At 43.6% G+C, this 16684-nt stretch overlaps 1 protein-coding gene across 4 annotated transcripts in view; it reads right to left on the bottom strand.

Annotated features, from left to right (window-relative positions):
* Palm2akap2 (PALM2 and AKAP2 fusion) overlaps nucleotides 1–16684 on the bottom strand; it is a 457555-nt gene that overhangs the window by 106291 nt on the left and 334580 nt on the right. Inside the window, exon 1 of one of the 4 annotated variants that reach the window (XM_021729381.3) lies at nucleotides 189–323. The exons of the other annotated variants lie outside the window; for them this stretch is intronic. The gene's annotated coding sequence lies outside the window, so the exon portion shown is untranslated. Of the gene's footprint in view, nucleotides 1–188; nucleotides 324–16684 lie in introns of those variants that run through there. 4 annotated transcript variants of the gene reach the window in all.

Here is a 16684-nt window from a genome sequence, read left to right as displayed (position 1 = left end):
CCCTCCCCAAACTTAGGAACTCAAAAGCACATGGTCAAAATCCTTCCAGCCGCACACGATCCGCTACGCAAGGATCATTTTAAAGCCGGCGGTGCTTCCAAAGACTCCCAGATCTTTAACCTTTCGCCAGTTACTCTTTCTCCATGCCCAAGGAACTGAAACTGCTGCGCCCCAGTTTGGACACTCACCTCTGGGCGCCGGCTCCCGCGGGCGCAGTCCTCCAGTTCGGCTCCGGAGCCGCGCGGCGGCTGCCTCCTACTTGGGGCGTTCCCGAGAATCCGAGGAAAGGCGCGCGGCAGCCCGAGGCTGGGGCCAGCGCATCTGCCGCGAGGCGCAGCGGCTGGGCGCTCTGGAAACCACCGAGCCCCGCCCGCCCTCACCGGCCCCGCCCCTTCCCCGCCCCTTCCCGGCGCTCAGCGAAGGCGGTCTGCAATTCTCCACCCTTATCCCCTACACAGCCACCCACCTTTCCTCTGCGGCTAGGACCCTCTATGCACAAACACCGAGAAATGAATGAGCGGAGAGAATGGAGGGATGGAGAGGTGGCGGGATGGATGGGGCGCGGGAAGCGGGGTATTTCCTAACTGAGGAGGTCTCTGTGTCTGAGCAGGTGGACTAGTGTTAACGCACCGGTGGGATCGTCGGTCACAAGCCAGTGGGTGTGTGCTGTATGCACACTTGTGCACGATTGCATGTGAGAGTGTGTGTTGTCTGTGCGCGTTCCTACCCGAGGGGGCAGAGAGCCCCTCGTCCCTTACTCCACACTGGACTGGCCCTGGTGTTAGCGGGATCTCCGGAACTGGTGACGGCAATGTTGTCCCGGTGTATTTAGGGGTTCCCTTTGTTGCCGTCCTGAGGCTGAGATGTGGACACATGCTCAAAGATCACTGGCTTGCCAGAGCTTCCTGCTGCCCTCCGAGTGCCGCAGCCGGTAGCTTGACGGTGTCAAAGCGCGCGTGTTAACAATGCCAGCGGCGGGGAAGGAGGCAGCTGATACTCAGCGTGGGGCTCGATCAGGCAGGTGGCCAGCCATCCCTCCCTCTGGAGCCGTCTGAAATTTCAGTCTGTCATCCCCTCCCCCACCATGAATATTTAAGTAATGTTAATGACCCTTTGAAAATGGACCATCTAGAAATCCCGAGGGAGAACACAAATGTTCACACAAACGTCCTACACAGAAAACAGCTTAAAAAAAAAAAAAAGAAAAAAGCTATTGTGTGTCCCACTTTACCACACGTTCTATACTGAAAAAAATCACCTGAAGTCCGATTTCTTTTGGCATGCTTTCTTGGTGATTCTCCAGCATTGCAAATCAGAGCCCCTCCCCCACCCCTTGAGTTTTCAGCCTCAAGTGGCCTTCAGCTTTCTCAATCCCTAGAGGAGGTCCTGGACTCAATTTTGCATGTCAACCACAGCAGGAAGATAACTGTGGTCCACTTTTTGCTTTGAATATAACCCTTACTGCTCTGCCCTTTTTTGGGGGGGAATGCTAAGGATTGAACCCAGGACTTTGTGCATGTGAGGCCAGCACTCTACAACTGTGCTATATCCTTAGCCCCCTCCAACTTATTTTTAATAATGGACATTTTTCTTTCTCTTCCTCTCTCCCTGCTCCTCCCTAATCTCCCCCACTCCCTAATCTCAGGGGAAAAGGGATTACCATTCTTCCCCATCCTTGGCAAAATTAATCTGTCCTTGAGGGGCTGGGCTCAATGGTAGAGTGCTTGCCTAGCATGTGTGAGGCATTGGGTTCAACCCTCAGCACTACATAAAAATAAATAAATAAAATAGAGGTATTTTGTCCATCTACAAATGAAAAAAAAATGTTAAAAAAAAAATCTGTCCTTGAGTACACACCCACCATAGGAACAAAGTAATCCAGACTTTGGGGATTGTACCAGAAAATCTCAGAAATCCATGGAATTTAGCCTTTGAATCACCTCTTTAAAAGCCCCCTATTCCTACTGATGGGCAGAATCACAGCCTTTGGGACAGTAATACCTTGTGTTTCTCCTTTGCTAGCAAAGGAGACAAACCTTTTTCCTTTTTCTCCTTGTTATTGGATTGGCATCAGGGACAAGGACTGAGCTTTGAGCATAGGAAGACAGAGCCAGGGCCTGACTCTACTTTCCTCAACCACAAAGGTCCCTGAGTTCTAGTACAAAGAAATAATACCACTGGAAACTACCCAAAAGCCTATATCCACCAAGGATGCAATAAATTTTAAGGTTTATTTGCACCTTTACCCAGGGATAGAGGATAAAGCCTACAAGGGAGACTTAACTGTCCTCAGTTTCCTGAAGGTCAACAGACTCCTTTTTCTTGGCATTTAGAGATTGTTTCATATCCTTTTTGCTTATTTGTCTTTACATTGCTGAATTTCAATAGCATTTTCTGGCCAGTGGCTATAGATTCCAGAGCTTCAGCCTTCAATGGACTTCCTTCCTTTCTCCCTTCCATCCCTCTTCCTCCCTCCTTCCCTTTCTTCTTTCCTTGCTCTTTTTTCTTTCCTCTTTTCCTTCCTTCCTTCCTCTTTCTTTCAATCCACATGTCCCTGATTAAATGAGTTAAATATTTGGGTGCCCTACATCTGATTGATTTTTCTTTTTTCTTTTTACAGTGCTAGCGATCAAACCCGGGCCTCATGCACACTAGGCAAGCACTTTACCACTAAATCACAGCTCCAGCCCTTTACTAACCTGTTTTTAACATTTTAATATCATGTGAAAACTCACTGAAATGAGCATGTAAAGTATCATAGTTATTTATTCATATGGACCACAGACTCTCCAAGGAAGAATTCTAAAATTACAGCAGAGGTGATACTTTATAAGCAGTGCCATGACAGGTACTTCATCATTCTCTCCTCATATGTTCGTAAGTTAGAGTAGGTGTAAAAATTTACAAATAAAATTTGTTTCATTATTAAAGGAGTAAAGCACATTATACCAACCTTACTATGAATTACTTCTTTTCTAAAGCAGTGTCAATGTTTTGTTTAAATTAATTTTAGGGGGCTGGGGATGTGGCTCAAGCAGTAGTGCGCTTGCCTGGCATGCCTGGTCAGCCCAGATCCTCAGTACCACATACAAACAAACATGTTGTGTTCGTCGAAAACTAAAAAAATAAATATTAAAAAAATATTAATTAATTAATTAATTTTAGGTTTGGAAATAAAGCCCAGGGTACAGTGCTTGCCTAGTATGGAAGAGACCTTGTGTTCCATCTCCAGGGCCACCAAAAAAATACTAGCTGGGTGTGGAGGCTCACCCCTGTAATCCAGCTACTCAGGAAGCTGAGGTAGGATGATTGCAAGCTTGAGGTCAGGTTGGGAAAAGTGTTAAGACCCTGTCTCAAATTAAAATAAAAAGGGCTGGGAAAAGCACTCAATGGTAGGTGCTTTTCTAGAATGCTCAAAGCCCTGGCTCAATCCCCAGCACTGCAAAACAGAACAAAAAGATGCAGTTTCCTGGGCTCCAACTTGAACTAAATCAGAATCTGGGGAAAGAGCTAATAAAACTGTATTTATCAACTCCCATGTGATTTTCTTTCTTTCTTTCTTTCTTTTTTCTTTTCTTTTCTTTTTTTGTTTTTTAATCTTTTTCAGTATTGGAGATTGAACATAAGACCATGTGCATACTCCAGAGCTCTATCCTTGAGTTATACCCCCAGCCTTTTTTATATTACCTTGAGACAGTTTTCGCTTAGCTGCCCAGGCTGGTCTGAAGCTTGCTATTTTTCCATCTGCTCCTCCCCAGGAGTTGAGATTATAGGTGTACAGAAACGTGCCCACTGCCCATGTGATTCTTAAGAATGTGAGAATCTGAAGAAGAGTGGAGATTCGAAAGCCTGGCTTCATCACTCAGGGCTAGCTTTAAGGCTGGGTTCATCACATCAGGTTTCTTAACATAGTCAGTTATTAAAATTGAGAATATTTTATGAAGCAAGCACATTTATTTGCCTAATTTTTTTTTTTTTGTACCAGGTACCAGGAATTAAACCCAGGGGTGCTTAACCACTGAGCCACATCTCCAGCCCTATTTATTTATTTATTTATTTATTTATTTATTTATTTTTGTGCCAGGAATTGAACTCAGGGCACTTGGCCACTGAGCCACATCCGCAGCCCTGTTTTGTATTTTATTTAGAGACAGAGACTCACGAGTTGCTTAGCACCTTGCTGTTGCCGAGGCTGGCTTTGAACACGCCATCCTTCTACCTCACCCTCCCAAACTGCTGGGATTACAGGCATGCACCACTAACCACGCTTGGTTTCCTTTTTATTTTTTATTTAAAGACAGGATCTTGCTAAGTTGCTGAGGGCCTTGCTAAATTGCTAAGGCTGGCTTTGAACTCTTGATCCTCCTGCCTCAGCCTCCAGAGTCTCTGGGATTACAGGCGTGTGCCACCACGCCTGACTTCTCCTAGATACTCTTTAGGAGCACATTTGAAGCAAATAAATGACTAGTAACTCCATGAAATAACTGTAGCTGAGAGGTGTAAATGTTGCATACTCTCAAAGGCCCTACATCCCCTAAGACACAAAACCTATGGGCATTTTCTTAGGGGGTGAGAAGATTAGGATTTGTTTTGCTGTGGCCTAAGTGTACATTTACTGTTCCTGTGGCCTCTCTTATGCTGCTGACCCACTTTAAACTGTGCCCTGAGCAAGAGCAGCCTCCAGGGAACTCAAAAAATAGGATGTATCTACCAAAGACACATAAAAAGGCCAGGTGTCTGGGAAAAGAGTCAGCCTACAGACAGGTCAACAGAACCTCTTCTCAGCCTCTCTTCAAAATGAACTAAATAGGGCTGGGGTTATGGATCAGCAGTGTAGGGCTTACCTAGCATGCACGAGGCGCTGGGATAGATCCTTAGCACCACATAAAAATAAATAAATAAAATAAAGGTACTGTGTCCAACTCCAACTAAAGAAAAAAAAAAAACTGAGCCAAATGAACTAAATCCACAAATGATGGCCTATAAGTAGACAGATGTCCGAAAGCTTACAGAAGATTAGAAACTAGAAAAAAGACTGGAGTGTTTCAGGGAGCTGATCTGAAATCCAGAAGGAGGAACCAGGTCTAGTTTATCATGAAAGAGAATTTACCATCTCTCTTTCTAGCAAGGAAAAAGATCAAGAAGCATCATCTGGGAATGATTCCCAAGGGCTAAATGGATTCCATGAAAAGAAAAGTTTGCTACAGGGGAAAAAGAAAAGAGTAAGAAAAAGGGAAATGAACATAAAAACAATAAACAGGCTCGCTGTCCTCAAACTAACAGCTATAGGTCAGTGGCACTTTACATCAAAAAGAAGTATCCAGGCTGGGGATATAGTTTAGTTGGTAGAGTGCTTGCCTTGCATGGACAAGGCCCTGGGTTCAATCCCCAGCACCACACACACACACACACACACACACACACAAAGAAAGTAGATATGACTTCATGACCTGCGTGATTCTACATCATGGACAACCAGAAGAATGAGAAATTCCACTTCATATATGTATGACGTGTCAAAGTGTGTTCTACTGTCATTATAATAGAACAACAACAAAAAAAAGGTAGCAGGAGAGGTCATTGGAAACTAGGAAAAATCTCATGCCAAAGGCATCCCCACGGGATAAGACACACCCCTGAAAGTTTAAAAGAATAAACAAATTAGAGGAGATATTTGCATCATGTACAACAATAGGTATTATCTCTAATGTGTGGACAGTTCTTACAAATCAAATAAGAAAATTGAAAAATATTACCAGGTCCTTAGTAGAAAAATTGAACAGGTAGTTTATGGTTAAATATGTGCAACTGGCTATTGAACTGGTAAAGAAATACTCAAACTGTTTCAGTTAGCTTTTTCACCATTGTGATCAAAAGACCTGAAAGATCAATTTTATAAGAGCAAAGTTTATTTGGCATTCACAGTTTCAGAGGTCTCAGTCCACAGATTGCCAGCTCCATTGTTCTGGTCCCAAGATGAGGCAAAACATCCTGGTAGAAAAGTGGTGCAGGAAGGTAGCATCAGAAAGTAGAGAGAGAGCTCTGATCAGTAAGAACAAAATATAAGCCCCAAAGACACACCCCAATGATCCACCTCCTCCAGCCATAACTACCTGCCTGCAGTTACCACCCAGTTAATCCATTGAAGTGGATTAATGCACTGATTAATCCAATCATTTCTGAAAGTTCTCGCATTGTCTCACACATGAGCTTTTGAAGAACACCTCAATATCATATCGGGCTAAGGATATAGTTCAGTTGGTAGAGTGCTTGTCTTGCATGCACAAGGCCCTGGGTTCAATCCCCACCACCACCATACACACACACACACACACACACACACACACACACACACAAGTAACACTTCATATCTTCATATCTGACCCATAACACTCTTCTTAATTAAAGAAGCTCAAGTGAAAATGAGATAAGGCCAGGTGCGGTGGCATACACCTGTAATCTCAGTGGCTCAGGAGGCTAAAACAAGAGGATCTCAAGTTCAAAGCCAGCTTCACCAAAATCGAGGTCCTAAGCAACTTAGTGAGACCCTGTCTTTAAATAAAACACAAAATAGGGCTGGAGATGTGGCTTAGTGGTCAAGTGCCCCTGAGTTCAATCCCTAGTTATCCACCCACCACCCCCCCAAAAAAAAACAAAGTTGAGATAATATTTTTTATATATTCAGGTAAGTACTTAAAATATAAATAATAACTATTGTTGAGGGAACAATTAAAATCATTATTGTAATAATAAGTTGGTAAATCCTGAAAACAATTTGGTATTATCTCTTGAGATTAAAAAAAAATGATCTTAAATGCCAACATGGGCTGGAGATGTAGTTCAGTTAGAGCAATCACCTAACATAGGTAAAGTCCTAGGTTCAGTCCCCAGCATCACACACACACACACACACACACACACACACACACACACACACACAAATATTTATGCACTTAAGCCTGAAATTCACTTTTGAAATTCAAAAGATTATAAGATCTATGGAGTCACATGAAAGACTGGGAAGATAAAGGGGAGTCAGTGAATAAGAAATTCCAGGGCTGGGGTTGTGGCTCAAGTGGTAGAGCCTAGCACATGTGAGGCACTGGGTTCAATCCTCAGTACCACATAAAAATAAAATAAAGATATACTTAAAAAAAAAAAAAAGAAAGAAAGAAAGAAAGAAAGAAAGAAAGAAATTCCAGGTCATGCAAAGGGGCAAAAGAATATTTCACATGCACCTGCAAAGTTGTCTTGGAGCTATGTTGAGACCCAGGCTCTCCTGGTAACACATCACCATCTGAAAACAACATTTGTTTGGAGAACCCAAGTCAAGGGGCTTTCCCATGGTGTGGTGCAGGGTAGAGATCAGGAACAGGGAGGCCAGATGGATGTGAGGATAAGAATTCAGAAGAAGAAGGAACTCAGAGCAAAAGTGACCAAGAGAATTAACATAATCCTACTGTGCTCTGGTTTGGGTGTGTCCCCAGAATTCATATGTTAGAAATCTAGTGCCCCAAATCCTATGTTAATGGCATTTAGAGGTGGGGCCTTTGGGAAGTCATTAGAATTAGATAAGGTCGTCAGAGTGGGGCCTCCAATGATAACATTAGTGACTTTTTAAGGAGAGGAAAGACCTGAGCTAGCATGTTTGCTGTCTCATCCAGGGATGCCTCCACCCCTGTGCTACCAAGAAGCAAGAAAGCCCTCACCAGGTATTGGCACCGTATGCTTGGACTTTCCAGTCTCCAGAACCATAAGCTAAATAAAGTTCTTTATAAATAGCCCAATCTATGCAGTTACAGCATGATATTCAACAACAGAAAATGGACTAAGACACCTGACTCAAGTTCAAAATATATAAAAATAGTGAGGTATATTTAGGATGACCTCCAACACCATGTTGGAAGGAGTCGAAGCAATTTTAACAAATGTAACAGAAGAGAATTAGCCATGTATGGTGGAACCACTGAGACATCTGGTCAACTAGTCCTAGAACTCTGATCACTTGCTCATCCTCTACTCAAATAGGGATTTTACTACTCTTCTGGATATTTTGTATACTTTTGGATTCCCCAATTGACACATTTCTCCGGTGATCTTGGATATTTTCATTCTCTCTCTCTCTCTCTCTTTCTCTTATCAAGGATTGAAGCAGGAACACTTAATTACTGAGCCACATCCCCCAGCCCTTTTTTTTATTTAGAGACAGGGTCTCTCTGCACATAACCATTGCTTAGGGCCTCACTAATCACTAATCTGCTGAGGCTGGCTTTGAATTCACCATCCTCCTGCCTCAGCCTCCAGAGAAGCTGGGAATACAGGCCTGCACCATGGCTCCTGGCTGATTTTTGTTTGTTTGATAGGGAGGTACTGGGGATTGAACTCAGGAGCACTCGACCACTGAGCTACAACCCCAGCCCTATTTTGTATTTTATTTAGAAACAGGGTTTCGCTAAGTTGCTTTGCACATAACCATTGCTGAGGCTGGCTTTGAACTCATGATCCTCCTGCTCAGCCTCCCAAACTGCTGGGATTGCAGGCGTGAGACACCACAGCTGGCAGTCCATACAGTCCATACTGATTTACAACTGTGGTTTATCTGATTAAAAACACTCTTCTGAAAGTTCTCTCCTCTCTATGGCTAGGACTGGTGCTGAGTGGGGGTCAACTCTGGAGATGCTATAAGTTAGTGGATCACCTGCTGGCTTTCATCAGAAGTAGCTGAAAAACTCTGTGTGTGTGTGTGTGTGTGTGTGTGTGTGTGTGTGTGTGTGGTGTGTGCCTTTCCTGGGTGATCTGGGTCCCAGGACTCCATAATTCGCTTAAGTTTTCCGTGTGAGTCTCTTTCTGGCCCGACACCCCAGGGGACAGTGTCCTGTGGAATACTTGGCCAACATGCTGGGTTCACTCCCTTCTTGGCCCAGCCTGTGCTGCTGGCTTTCCTTCACTTCCCTTCCAGGGTCGCTGGCTGCTTCTTTCCTGCCTGTTCCATGTTTATTTCCTTATCCTGCTTCCTCACACTTGGCCTTTCCTCTGCCAAACCTCTCAGGTACGGAAGTGGCCTGTGTACACTCACCCCAGCTGCTCCAGCCTGTTAAGCCCTTTAAAAACACTCCCATAGAATTCTCGAAACCCAAGCAAGGCATGCACATCTAACTGTTCCTTGTATCCCACACTGTGGCTGGACTGTGCCTTCTCTATTCACTACCTGACATCACTTTCCAGATTGTCCAGTGAAATACACATTTCAATGGTTCTGATATAAAGAAACAGGTCAGGCACTGTGGTACATGCCTGTAACCCCAGTTACTCAGGAGGCTGAGGCAAGAGGACTGCCAAATTTGAGCCAGCCTCAGTAATTTAGCAAGATCCTGTCTCAAAATAAAATAAAAAAGGGCTGGGGATGTAGCTCAGTTGTCAGACCCTCCAGGGTTCAATTCCCAGGAACTGCTCCCCACCAAAGAGAAGAACGTATTCAAGTTATTACTTTGGTAATTAACAACAACGAAGTCCTGTGAAGTCCTATGAGGTCTAGGTTTCTTGGCTGAGAATTTTATCTCATTTTACAATTGAAGCATTTAAAAAATCTAATGAACACTCCTTGATGGAGAGACAGCATAACACAAGGTACTCATCAAGCATGGCATTGAAAACACGAGATATGTCTAATACATTTGGAATGTATACAACCAGGATGCTGGAAAAGTGCCACAACATGAAATTTCAGAAGAGAGTTTTCATCCAGCCAGTTGACCAAGCAAATTTACCTCTCATTGGTGACCTGGGAATGCAAATCTGCCTTTCATTTCCAGTGGTGCTTAAAGTCCTCTTCCATTTTAAGTAAAATGAAGGGTTTTTTTTTTTTTTTTTTTTTTTTAAGCTGTGCTAGGAATGGAACCTAGGGTACTGTGAATGCTAGACAAGTGCTCTGCCACTGGGTCACACCCCAGCTCCTAGGATGAAGAATTTTTTTTTTTTTTTTTTGCAATGCTGGGGATTGAACACAGGGCCTCAGGCATGCTCAGCACATGCTTTACCACTGAGCTACACCAGTCTTTATTTATTTATTAATTATTATTATTATTATTTTATAATGAGACTATCCAAGCCAGTCACAGTGGCACATACCTGTAACCCCAGCAACTTGGGAGGCTGAGGCAGGAGGATTGAGAGTTCAAATGCAGCTATAGCAATTTAGTGAGTCCTTGAGCTACTCAGCAAGATCTTGTCTTAAAATATTTAAAAAGAGCTGGAGATATGGCTTGGTGATTAAGCACCCTTGGGTTTAATCCCTGTTACAAAAAAAAAAAAAAACTATACTATTTTCTTTTCTGTTGTTGCTGTTGGGTGGCGGGTACCAGGGATTGAACCCAGGGGCACTCGGCCACTGCGCCACATCCCTGGCCCCATTTTGAATTTTATTTAGAGACAGGGTCTTATTGAGTCTTAGTCCCTAGCTGTTGCTGAGGCTGGCTTTGAACTGGGAATTCTCCTGTCTCAGCCTCCAGAGCCCCTAGGATTATAGGGGTGCTCCACCATGCCCAACTGACTCTACAATTTTCTTAGTTCTTTCTAGGTGTTTCTCTTCCACTAAACTTTTACCATATAGGCCATGAACTTATGGAAAGAATTCTACAAATTTTCAGCCTTATCAGAGAGAAAAGATAAATATTCTAAGTTTTAATAATCTTGATTATCATAATGCTATTTTTACAGCAGCCTTTAACTTACTTGTCAAGTGTTTTAATATTGACAACTGTCCAATGAGAAAATATCCTTTCCTTCTACTTTATTGAGCATATCAAATGGCTTAGCCAAGTGTGAATGTAAGTCCACCAAAGATGAAGGGTCTTTGTTTTTGTTTGTTTGTTTTTAGACAGGGTCTCACTATGTTGCTTGGGCTGGTCTCAAACTCCTGGGTTCAAACAATCTTCCTGCCTCAGCTTCCTGAGAAGCTGGGTCTACAAGAGTGCCCCAGCGTGCCCAGCTTTTTTTTTTTTTTTTTTTTTTTTTAAGAGAGAGAGAACTTTTTTAATAATTATTTTTAGTTTTCTGTGGATACAACATCTTTATTTTATTTTTATGTGGTGCTGAGGATCGAACCCAGCGCCCGCGCATGCCAGGTGAGCACATTACTGCTTGAGCCACATCCCCAGCCCCATGCCCAGCTTATTTTAAGAGTTATATACACAGAGTAAGTTAATTACTCCTCTAAGTCACAGTAAGATGATAAAGTGTGAAGATCATTTAGCTATGGAGAATGTTAAAAGCCTCTTCTGCAACATTATTTATAGCCTCTGGGGACCTTGGCCAACATAAAATTATTGCAGAAACTATAATAGTTTATCACAGAGTTGACTAAAACATGGATGTCATGTGCATTCTCCAACTCATCAAGTAGGTGCCTTCTCCATAGCTCCCAGGCCCTTCCCTCCTCTCCTGCTTTCCTCCCTGTCTCCCTTTCTTTCTTCTTTGCCTGCCTTCCTTCCTTCTTTCACTCTTCCCTTCCTTGGGCTGGCTCCCTCACTTCTTCCTTTCCCTTTCTCTTTTCTTTCTTTCTTTCTTTTTTTTTTTTTTTTTTGGTGGTGCTGGGTATTGAACCCAGGGCCTTGTGCATTTGAGGCAAGCACTCCACCAACGGAGCTCTATCCCCAGCCCCCCCCCTCCTTTTCTTTTTAAGCTACTGCATAGATAATTTTAGGAGCCAGCATTGCAAATTCAAATACTTTAAGAAGCCAGACAGATAATATGAATGAGTAAAGCTGCCAGACATCTCAACACAGTTTGGGACTCTCATAAAGGACTCAGGCGCAGAGGAGTGGGGTGCCTGACTGGCGCAGTGATTTATGGACAGGCTGAGATGAGATAGGCCTGCATAGGGCCTATCTCATCTGTATGTTCACATCAGCCCTGGGGCTGCTTTTCCTGGGCTACCCTGGGGCGTTTTTTATTTCTTTGCTTGGACGGGTGAGGGCACATCAGAATGCTAGAGACTCATTAGAGCTGAGGTGAAAGTTAGATGTCACTCCATTCACTTTTCTCATTTTACAAAATAGCAAAATGTCACTGACTCACAAGGCCTCTGGAGCCCAGGGGCTGGGTGTGAATCCTGCTCCATCACCGGTGGGCTGTGTCGGCCTCGGAAAGTTTCTCAGGCTCTGCATTCCTCCAAGTCTGATCTTCTCCAGGACACCCTCCCAGGAATTGTACCCTCCCCCACCCTGCAATATTCTCTCATCTCATTAAATATGCTGTGGTTTTCTACTTAAAAAAAATATATCTCATGTGCATATAATTAAATTAACCCCACTATATTGCCTATTTAAAACTTTAAGCGGGTAGATCTCATGTTGTTTTTTCACAATAATTAAAATTCAAAACAACTTCCTTATTTCACCTCAACTCTCTGTTCTCCTTAAAGCAAGCACTCTTAGGAGATATCTCTACTTCCCCACCCTCCACTCACTTCCTTGGTCCCCATCACCCCACCAAACAGCACATGTCAAAGTCCTCCAAGACCTCAGGGTGGCCAGACCCGTGACCGCCTCTCAGAACCCACCTGCCTGCTCTTTCAGCAGGATCCAGTCCAGAATCTCCATCACTCCTTTTCAAATGGCTTCCTTCGTCTCCCTTCCAAAACACTCTGGGGGTTCCCCTCGGATCCCACTAGCCATTGTTTCTCAGTATGTGTTTCCAGTTGCGCTGAAGCTCCAATCTTAAATGCCCTCCAAGGCCCAAGTGTTAAAGACTTGGTTTCTAACCTGGTGCTGATGGGAGGTGGTAGAACCTTAGGGAGGGGTCCTAGTGGGAAGTCTTTCTTCGCTCTCTGGCTGCAATGAAGTTAACAGCTTTCTCTACTATGCCCTGGCCATGATGTATTGCTTTGCCACAGGACCGAAAATAACAGGACCAATCAACCATGACTAAAATCTCTAAAGTTGTGAGTCAAAATAAATCTTTCTTTCTTTCTTTCTTTTTTTTTTTTTTGCAATGCTAGGGATCAGACACAGGGCTTCATGCAGGGGCCAGGCAACGTTTTGTATTTTAAAGTTGACTATCTCATAAATATATATTTGGTACTGGGGATTAAACTCAGGGGCACTCAACCACTGAGCCACATCCCCAGCCCTGTTTTGTGTTTTATTTAAGACAAGGTCTCACTGAGTTACTTAGCACCTCACCATTGCCATTGCTGAGACTGGCTTTGAACTCAGGATCCTCCTGCCTCAGCCTCTTGAGCCGCTGGGATTGCGGACATGCACCACCATGTCTGGCCTCATCTATCTTTTTTTTTTTTTAATTTAAATGGACACAATATCTTTATTTATTTATTTTTATGTGGTGCTGAGGATGGAACCCAGTGCCTCACACATGCCAGGCAAGTGCCCTATCACTGAGCTACAGCCCCAGCCCACCTAGCCTGATGTATCTTAATATAGTAACAGAGAGCTAACCGACAGGCTCCTTCTCATCTATCCAGACTTCAATTTGGGAGAAGCCACACTTGGGGCTCAGACCCCTCTTCTTTCTCAGGCCATTCTCTCTTTGATTTCAACCAATGTATGGCTGTGCACTGATGAATCCTAAATTTATTCCCAGCCCGCTCTCTCTCTGGAACTCCAGGCTCATACTTACCCTCTCAATGGAATGCTTAGAAGGCGTCTTAAAATTAACAGGTACACAGCAAATTCCTAATTTCCTCTGGAACCTGACTTGCCACCTAGATGGAGACAGACTCAATACTCTTCGCTATCACCATGTCACCTATACCTTGAAATCTTGAAATACTCTAATTTCTTTCCACAGCACTTATCGCTGTTCTTCAAATAATCTATTTACTTGCTAGGTTTTTTTAAAAATCTATCTCCCACTAATAAGATGAGTGCACTACATGGGTGCAGGGATGTGGTCTCATTTGCCAATTTCTAGGTGCTCAGAGATTGGCATAAAGTAAGTACTCATTAAGTATTTGTTAACAAAATGAAAAAATGACTGAAAAGTCTCTCTGTTCATAGAGCTTACATCCTAATAGAATGTGGAGAATGAGAAAAAGGAGAAAAATACCATAGGTAATAGGAAAGAAAATCAAAGGCCCACTGAATTAACCCACATACATATGAAAAATGCATTATATATCAAGAGGGGAAATTGGTTATAAGGAAAATAAAGCTGGGTGAGGAATACATATTGATGGTGGTAGAGGAAAGGTGCTATGTCATATAACATGGTCAAGAACAGGCTCTTGAACAAGGTAACATTTGAGCAGAAACCTGAAAAAAAAAAGACCTGAGGAAAAACATGGGGAAAGAAGAGGAACCGTATTCTGGCAGAGGGAACAGCATGTGTAGAGACTCTGGGCAGCCACGTCTAGAGCAGCCAAGAGGCCTGCAGAGCTAAAAATGTGGATGAGAGGACGTTGGCAGTGGACCAGATCACGAGGTCCTTGCAAGCCGTAATTAGTACTTTGGGTACTTATTTTTTTTCCTGAGTATGATGAGAAGCCACTAAATTATTTCAAATACATAAATGATTTGATTTGGTTTGGGCTTTTAAAATATCACTGTGGCTGCCTCTGTGTGGAGCGTGTATTACTTAGGAGGAAAGCAGGGGCTGGGAGATCACTCAGAAGCTATGGTATTCATCTGGGCAAGGGACAACAATGGCTTGAACCAGATCCTCTGGTCAAGTGGCGATGGCAGCGGAAGGGTCAGGCTCCAGGTATGACTGGAAGGGGAAGCGTTGTCCCCAGAGGCACCCGATACACACCAACTCCTCCTGTGCCTTTCTCGCATGCATTTAACCACACACAGGCACCAGACACACAGCCTGATACTTCTTATTCTCATTTCAATGAAACATTCCTACTAAGCAGTCCCAAAACAACTCCTCTCTGATCAAGGTTTCTAGGAAATTTCTTTGCAAAAGCAAAGAAGCCACTCACCAAAAATGCTTTCTGAAGTTTATTGGGTAAAACAGGTTTTGGATTTTAGGGGGCTCAGAGGAGAATGCACTTTTAAAATACTAAGCCAAGTAGATTTTTCCACAATGTGATTCTAGAAAAGAATTTAGTATTTCCTATGAAAAGACCCCGCTGACCCCAGATTTCTACACTTACCATGGGTGAATTCATCTGGCCTTTCACTTTTGTCTCCTATTATCTGTGGCATTCTTTCTCTTTAACTGCTTAATCACAAAACACAGCTATTTTCAGACATGTCACTTACACAAAGAAGGCGTGGCTTGAACGTTATTGATTCCCTCCATGGGGAAGGCACACTCTCTGCTCTTTTCTTTGCGGTGGGTCTGAATTCCAAGTGAAAGCTGGGTTGTGAGGTTAACTGGCCCAGCATTTCCCAAGAAATATGCAGGCAGAAGAGCGAGCTTGGGTCCCAGGTGAGAGGGGCTCTGGAGCCGTGGTGGGGGGGTGTGCTGGCAGCTGACCCCTCTGATTCTGGAGAGGGCCTTCCACGTGTTGCTTTGCATCTGTGCCTCAGTTTCCTAGCCTTTAAAATCAGGGCAACTGCATAGTATCGATTATGGGTTTATGGTGAGCTCTGGGTAACTTAATGCTTATAAAGGCCGTGGCACCATCCTTTTAGATTCCCAGTAGGTGTTAGCTCTTTATTATCATTTTATTTACTTATTTATTTGCAGGGGTTGAACCCAGGGGCATTAATCTGAAACCACAGTCATTAAGTTGATTTTTTACTTAAATATCCACAAATCCTATGTTCCATGTGGCATAACATAGAAATGCAGATATCCTAGAGAAACTAAAAGAATTAATTCCCCACAGTTCAGGTCTGTTGGGTGGCATAACGTCTAATCCATTCTGGACTTCTGAATGCTGAATTTCTCCAGATTCAATGAAAGCTCTAGTTTTCACTGTAGTCTCAGCTGCCCTTTTATACTGGAGCGGTTCTGTCTTATGTTCATGAATCACTGCAACAGAATGCTAATGAAAAATGTTATCAGAATGCTGATGGGAAGGAGACCCAAAGACAAAGCTGAGAAACAACTGGTTCTTAAGAACCAGAGAAAAGATGTGGCTGGAAATGTCCCAGGAGTTCCCGGAAGGTATGGGTGGGAGCAGGACTGACTCTAAACTAGTAGGGTCCTTGGCCTACAGATGGGACAGAATTTCATTCAGCATGTGTCAGTCAGAGGCCCAGAAAGATCCTCCTCCTCCTCCTCCTCCTCTTCCTCCTCCTCCTCCTTCTCTTCTTCTTCTTTTTAAATTTGTTTGTAATTAGAGATGGATAACATGCCTTTATTTTCTTATTTTTGTATGCAGTCTGAGGATCCAACCCAGTGCCTCACATGTGCTAGGAAAGCACCCTGCCACTGAGCCCCAGCCCTAGCCCCAGCCCCAGCCCCAGCCCATTCTCTTCTTTTGTTACTTTGCTTTACGCCATGCTCAGGATGAACCCAGGACTCACACAGGCTAGGCAAGCACTCTAGCACTGGGTCACATCCACAGACATTCTGACTCCTCTTTTAAAGGAAACTTGAAGAGGGGTGTGTGGGGGAAGGTATGTGGTGATGTCATCTGTCTGGTTATCCAGGACAGTTTATGGTGATGGGATCTATGGTGGTCCATTTGTTCTCAGGATCCTTGAACAGACCTGGTCTCCATATCTGATCAAGAGATAATGCTAGAAAGTCCCCTAAATCATAAGTTTCT

Source organism: Ictidomys tridecemlineatus, chromosome 4 (genome assembly GCF_052094955.1).
Source record: "Ictidomys tridecemlineatus isolate mIctTri1 chromosome 4, mIctTri1.hap1, whole genome shotgun sequence".
Lineage (NCBI taxonomy): Eukaryota > Metazoa > Chordata > Mammalia > Rodentia > Sciuridae > Ictidomys > Ictidomys tridecemlineatus.
The sequence above is the reverse complement of the archived record's forward strand: the minus strand, read 5'-3'. Positions and strand labels throughout refer to the sequence as shown.